Source organism: Eptatretus burgeri, chromosome 3 (assembly GCF_056783735.1).
Source record: "Eptatretus burgeri isolate ZD-2024b chromosome 3, Ebu_testis_v1, whole genome shotgun sequence".
Lineage (NCBI taxonomy): Eukaryota > Metazoa > Chordata > Myxini > Myxiniformes > Myxinidae > Eptatretus > Eptatretus burgeri.
In genome coordinates this window covers 128,809,134-128,816,633 of record NC_140963.1, presented here as the reverse complement: position 1 = coordinate 128,816,633, position 7,500 = coordinate 128,809,134, and the positions used below count along the sequence as shown (strand labels likewise).

The 7,500-nt window shown below is 42.8% G+C and overlaps 1 long non-coding RNA gene across 1 annotated transcript in view; it reads left to right on the top strand.

The window, feature by feature from the left end:
* The window catches only part of LOC147030956 (uncharacterized), a 53,104-nt gene that overhangs the window by 405 nt on the left and 45,199 nt on the right, over window positions 1–7,500 (top strand). Inside the window, exon 2 of the long non-coding RNA XR_015055826.1 lies at window positions 489–507. This is a non-coding gene — a long non-coding RNA (uncharacterized LOC147030956). The remainder of the gene's footprint in view (window positions 1–488; window positions 508–7,500) is intronic.

The following is a 7,500-nucleotide window of genomic DNA, read 5'->3' as shown; positions in this document are numbered from 1 at the left end:
ACCTTTCGATAAGCTTCCCTTCCTCCATTTTCGACTCGGAATTGAAAGCGAATATAACACGAGGAACAAGGAGCTTCACAGTGCAATGAGCAGTAGAGACGATTGGTATTTCCATAGACCTATAATGATTGTGTTTAATGGACAATGCAGAGGGCCTAGCTCACGAGGTTAAAGTGCATGAGCATGTAACGGTCAGAAATGTAGTCCAATTTTATGTTTTTGAACATAGACGACAACAAAATTTCTTGCAATCCCCCAAAAATCATACTAAAAGGAATGCTGAAAAAAAAGTGTTTGAAAGTCATATTGTTATGGAAGATCGAATTTCTGTATTTTATTGTGACGAGTGAATATCTGCTTGAATATGAAAAACAAATTATGGTGTCAATGAAATATCTTGCACAATGCCATGTCTGCAGTGCCCCCATTCTCCCCGCCCCTTTTATAAAAATTCTGCTTGTGCTCTTTCCCCCACCCCCCCCCCCCAGAGAAATCATCAGAATCACGGTAGAAAACGACTCTAATTTGTTGTCTTTCTCCCACCCTTGGGGGAGGGGGGAGTGGGAATTTTTAATTGTGCCAATGACTGGCTTACAGGCACACTTAGTAAGTTTTCAAAAAATGGTGGAGATTGGCCAAGCCATTTTCAATTCTATAAGGTTCATACATACATGCGTACATAAAATTGACGTATTTTAGTTTGGTGTTTTCCTTTGATCGAGTGGAAAGGTTGATTATGTAATTACCTCCACCACCGGAAGTGAATGGAGGTTATGTTTTCACCCCATCTGTCTGTTTGTTTGTCTGTGAACAGGATATCTCAAAAATTGTGGACAGATTCGGACGAAATTTGTTGGACAAGTTGGGTGTGTGATAAGGACGAATTTATTAGATTTTGGTGAAGATCCAGATGTGGAAACTATAATTTTAAAGTGATTCTTCACCATTGACATATAGCATGATATCTCCAAAGATAATGGACAGATTTGCCCTTGAGAGCCGAGGCTTTGTAAAGGTTTGAGAGACGGGTGGAGCAGAAAAAAAAGGAGGAGACATTGGTGAGGTTGATCGGTTGTCTCCTGCTCAGGAAAATTCTCCCTTTGGAAAAAAGATGTTGAGAGCATATCAAGGAGAATTCTCACTTTGGAAAGATGTTGAGCAGATCAATTCACCGTTGAGAGACAAGGCTTTGTAAACGTTTGTGGACATGACGGTGAGGGACAGGTGGAGCAGAAAAAAGAGGAGACATTGGTGTGGTTGATTGGTTGTCTCCTGCTCAGGAGAATTCTCACTTTGGAAAAAAGATGTTGAGAGCATATCAAGGAGAATTCTCACTTTGGAAAGACGGTGAGAGCAGCAGATCAAGTCGAGAGAAATTGCTGAATTTTCTGTGTTCACTTCACTGCTCGACTCTGGATGATTTCACCCTTCAAAACTAATGAGCCTCTTTGGTTTAGCATTCATCAGATGCTCAGCTTCAGTGTGGATTAACTGCACTGTCAGTACAGAGAATTGGTGTTTGCGTTCCTGGATGCCACACTGGATGAACGAACCTTCCTGGCTGCCATTCATCATGCTGGTGATGATCATCACAGCAAGATGGAAGTGATTCTCCACAAAAAGGATGACATGATTCTAAACTGTCACACTTTACAGAAATGCAAAGAAAATCACTGTTTCTTAGCATCACTGCGCTGCATAGAACTTACATCTACTTTTGCTGCTGCTTCATCCTCTGCTTCACAATTACCTTCATCGTAAAATAGTTGTGGTTCCTCTACGAGTCACCGTACTGTCAAGTCTAACATACATCGCCTCATGAAAAAGGAGAGTTACAACTACCTCTACTGCTCACTGCACTGTCAAGTCAATCAACCCATGCTCGATACAACACGTCAGTCTGTTCACATGCAGTGACTGGCCCGAGCTTCAGGGGCTTTGTATTTGCTCTCTGTGTATTCAGTTTGTTTAATAAGGATAGGGTGAAGATAATCTTAGTAATTTGGTAATACTGTGTATAATGTAAATGAAGAATTAGTTTTCTATCACCAACTTTATGGCATGAAACCTGGTGTTTGCTTAGCGGTGAAGGTGGCTGGCTTGGGACCTTTGCGTCCTGAGTTTGAGCCCCCGTCTACCGTGGAATTAACACCGGGTGGTGTTGACTCAGCCTGTCATCCTTCTGTGGTCGGCGAAATGAGTACAAGTGTACTGGGGTAATAACCATTTGTGGTAGCCTACGGCAGAGTGGCGATCTGGCCAGGACTGTATTCCTTGCCAATCAAACTACCTCGGTAGCCCGATTTGCCTTTATGGCACAAACGGAGTGGTATTATTAACCCCCGTTGGACGTAGTCTGAAACGAGGGTGTTTATGGATTTGGTCTTGATTTTCGTCTCTGTGCGTCCGCAACCATATCTCGGATATGAATGGACAGATTTCATTCATACTCAGCAAAAAGACAACACATGATGTTATACATAAGCATATCATTTTGTTTTGCGATGCAATCAATGAAGGTTCACTGGCCGCCATTTTCATTAAAAAAAATATACCCAGTATTGAACTCGTCAACCATTTCTTGGACATGCATTTACCAATCTTGTTCAAACTTGGCAGAAAGATAATGAATGATGGCTTACATAAGTAAATTAGTTTTTTTCGATATCAGATCCAAGATGGCCACTGGCAGCCATTTTATTACTGAAATGTGTCCCCAACCATTTCTTCGACATGCATGGTCCGATTTTGTTCAAACTTGGCACAAGCACAGTACATGATAGCATACACTCGCACTGAACTTCATTTTGCGATCTGATCAGAGATGGCTGACTGATAGACTGGTGGCCATTTTAGTTGTACATTAATATGGGCTGGCTTGCTCTTTAATTCCATAGGATAAGAGTTTTAGGGTGGGGATGGGGGGGGGGGGTACAGGAAGGAGAAGATGAGCAAGAAGGGAGAGGAAGTACAATAGAATCAGGAGAATAAGCATATGCACCTATTTTTAGATTTAGTGGAGCACATATATGCGCTTATTTTCCACAAGTGCTTATATTCAAAAAGCCATGACATGCACATATACTGGTAAATGTTCTTCAGATTGTCTGCATCGATGTCAATTTTTACATCATTGCAATTTTAATTGTCTGTACCTTGGAAGCAAATTCTAAATACACTTTCTTTCAGTCCTCGAGCATGTATCTGTTTAAACTCTGCAATAAGTTTGTTTTCCATGTCTGTCTTGTCGTTAAACACCCCTTTACTACCCTTGTCGTAAAATGCCCCTTTACTACCCTTGTCGTAAAACGCCCCTTTACAACCCTTGTCGTAAAACACCCCTTTACTACCTTTGTCGTAAAACACCCCTTTACTACCCTTGTCGTAAAACCCCATTTACTACCCTTGTCGTAAAACACCCCATTTACTCCCCTTGTCGTAAAACACCCCATTTACTACCCTTGTCGTAAAACGCCCCTTTACTACCCTTGTCGTAAAATGCCCCTTTACTATCCTTGTCGTAAAACACCCCTTTACTACCCTTGTCAGAAAACGCCCCTTTACCACCTTTATCATAAAACACCCCTTTACCACCTTTGTCGTAAAACGCCCCTTTACCACTCTTGTCATAAAACGCCCCTTTTACCACCTTTGTCGTAAAACGCCCCTTTACCACCTTTGTCGTAAAACACCCCTTTACCACCTTTGTCGTAAAACGCCCCTTTACCACCTTTGTCGTAAAACGCCCCTTTACCACCTTTGTCGTAAAACACCCCTTTACTACCCTGGTCATAAAACACCCCTTTACTACCGTGGTCGTAAAACACCCCTTTACTACCCTTGTCGTAAAACACCCCTTTACTACCCTTGTCGTAAAACACCCCTTTACTATCCTGGTCGTAAAACGCCCCTTTACCACCCTTGTCGTAAAACACCCCTTTACCCCCCTTGTCGTAAAACACCCCTTTACTACCCTTGTCGTAAAACACCCCTTTACTACCCTTGTCGTAAAACACCCCTTTACTACCCTTGTCGTAAAACACCCCTTTACTACCCTTGTCGTAAAACACCCCTTTACTACCCTTGTCGTAAAACACCCCATTTGACTACCCTGGTCGTAAAACGCCCCTTTACCACTCTTGTCATAAAACGCCCCTTTTACCACCTTTGTCGTAAAACGCCCCTTTACCACCTTTGTCATAAAACGCCCCTTTACCACCTTTGTCGTAAAACGCCCCTTTACCACTTTTGTCGTAAAACGCCCCTTTACCACCTTTGTCGTAAAACGCCCCTTTACCACCTTTGTCGTAAAATGCCCCTTTACTACCCTTGTCGTAAACACCCCTTTTACCACCTTTGTCGTAAAACGCCCCTTAATTACCCTTGTCGTAAACACCCTTTACTACCCTGGTCGTAAAACGCCCCTTTACCACCCTTGTCGTAAAACGCCCCTTTACCACCTTTGTCGTAAAACGCCCCTTTACCACCTTTGTCGTAAAACGCCCCTTTACCACCTTTGTCGTAAAACGCCCCTTTACCACCTTTGTCGTAAAACGCCCCTTTACCACCTTTGTCGTAAAACGCCCCTTTACCCCACTTGTCGTAAAACACCCCTTTACTACCCTTGTCGTAAAACACCCCTTTACTACCCTTGTCGTAAAACACCCCTTTACTACCCTTGTCGTAAAACACCCCTTTACTACCCTTGTCATAAAACACCCCTTTACTACCCTTGTCGTAAAACACCCCATTTGACTACCCTGGTCGTAAAACGCCCCTTTACCACTCTTGTCATAAAACGCCCCTTTTACCACCTTTGTCGTAAAACGCCCCTTTACCACCTTTGTCATAAAACGCCCCTTTACCACCTTTGTCGTAAAACGCCCCTTTACCACTTTTGTCGTAAAACGCCCCTTTACCACTTTTGTCGTAAAACGCCCCTTTACCACCTTTGTCGTAAAACGCCCCTTTACCACCTTTGTCGTAAAATGCCCCTTTACTACCCTTGTCGTAAACACCCCTTTTACCACCTTTGTCGTAAAACGCCCCTTAATTACCCTTGTCGTAAACACCCTTTACTACCCTGGTCGTAAAACGCCCCTTTACCACCTTTGTCGTAAAACGCCCCTTTACCACCTTTGTCGTAAAACGCCCCTTTACCACCTTTGTCGTAAAACGCCCCTTTACCACCTTTGTCGTAAAACTCCCCTTTTACCACCTTTGTCGTAAAACGCCGCTTAATTACCCTTGTCGTAAAACGCCCCTTTACCACCCTTGTCGTAAAACGCCCCTTTACCACCCTTGTCGTAAAACGCCCCTTTACCACCCTTGTCGTAAAACGCCCCTTTACCACCTTTGTCGTAAAACGCCCCTTTACCACCTTTGTCGTAAAACGCCCTTTACTACCCTTGTCGTAAACGCCCCTTTACCACCTTTGTCGTAAAACGCCCCTTTACTACCCTGGTCGTAAACACCCCTTTACCACCTTTGTTGTAAAACGCCCCTTTACTACCCTTGTCGTAAACACCCCTTTACCACCTTTGTCGTAAAACGCCCCTTTATTACCCTTGTCGTAAACACCCCTTTACCACCTTTGTCGTAAAACGCCCCTTTACTACCCTGGTCGTAAACACCCCTTTACCACCTTTGTCGTAAAACGCCCCTTTATTACCCTTGTCGTAAACACCCCTTTACCACCTTTGTCGTAAAACGCCCCTTTACCACCCTTGTCGTAAAACGCCCCTTTACTACCCTTGTCGTAAAACGCCCCTTTACTACCCTTTTCGTAAACACCCCTTTTCTACCCTGGTCGTAAAACACCCCCTTTACTACCCTTTTCGTAAACACCCCTTTTCTACCCTGGTCGTAAAACGCCCCTTTCCTACCCTTGTCGTAAAACGCCCCTTTACTACCCTTGATGAACAACGTTGTTTTGAACAAACCACTGTTGTAAGTACCAGTCCCAGACGTGTAAGAAATTTGGACTTAAAGTTTATGTGCCAATAAAACACGAAATACTGTCGTGTTTGAGTTGATACTATTTTCAGTTTTCAAAGCCTTACGATGACGTTTTTATTTGCGCTTACTTTTAATGGAGAAACCAAATAGGGAGTCCATGTGCACTTATTTTTCATATCGCTTATATTCAAGCATCTGCTTATTATCCAGATTCTACTGTATTTTAGGAGAGAAATGAAAAAAGATCACTTTGAAGGTTGAGAAAATTTAATGCTCATTGAAAGCCCCATTTATTTCATTGAAGCCAAACACTCAAGAGTTTTAAATAAGTGATTATCTGCCACCAAAGGTGAAGGAGGTCACGTTTTCACCCCTCTCTCTGTTTGTGAGTGGGCTATCTCAAAACGTAATGCACGGATTCGGACGAAACTTGGTGGCTGAGTTGGGTAGTTGACAAAAACAAACCGAATAGATTTTTGTTAAGGTTGAGATGCAGATTCGGCCCATCAGTGGGATACAAAACGTAAACTGTTCAGTCTGGCGGAGGTATGCGCTCCACTGAGTGCCGTTCTCGTTACCCTCGCCGAAGGAGTCGGAGAGGGTATTACATTTGGGTCCGTTTGTTTGTCTGTCTGTCCACACAGAACTTTCGTGTTTTTCTCCGCAATTGCTTGGCGGATTGAGCCGAAATTTTCACCATTGGTGCTACTACTCGTGTCGATTGTTTCAATGATAATTATGACGTCACAGGTCACACGGTCTCGCAGCCATATTGGAAAAACAGAAAAACTTTTAACTTCTGTATCTCTGAAACCGCACCAAGGAAAATATTGAAATTTGGCACATAGCAAGTACTCATGGCGAATGAGTGTGATTTTTATGACGTCATAGGTGCCCTCATTATGACGTCATAATTGCATATGTAGAACGCCATATATGATCAGTATGAAAATTTTTGAGGGTCATTTTGGGATAAAATGGTAAACAGAAAAATAAAAAAACTTCATGACGTCATTGGTCACGTGATTCGGTAGCCAAATTGTTTTTTTTTTTTTTTAAACCCTTCAAAAACCTTCTTCTCTGAAGTGGCTGAACAGATCGAGGTGAAACTCTACACATATGACTGCCTGTCCATGAGGAACAAAAGGTTCACACATATGATGTCATTGGTCACATGGTTTGGCAGCCATATTGGATTTACCCTAAAACCCATAAAAATCTTCTCCACAACAGCTGAACAAATAGAGGGGAAACCCCAGAAGTGTTCTCCAAGCCATATGTGTACAAGTGGCACATAGCAAGCACTCATGGGGAATTAATGTGGCATTTTTATGACGTCATAGGTACTTTCCTTCGTTATGACATAATTGCATATGTAGAGCGCTACATCCGATCAGTATAAAAAAATTTGAGGGTCATCTCGGGATAAAATAGTCCACAAATTTTTTTGATGACGTCATCGGTCACCTGATCTGGCAGCCATGTCGTTTTTTTTTTTTAAGCCTTCAAAAATCTTCTCTGAAACGGCTGAAAAGATCGAGG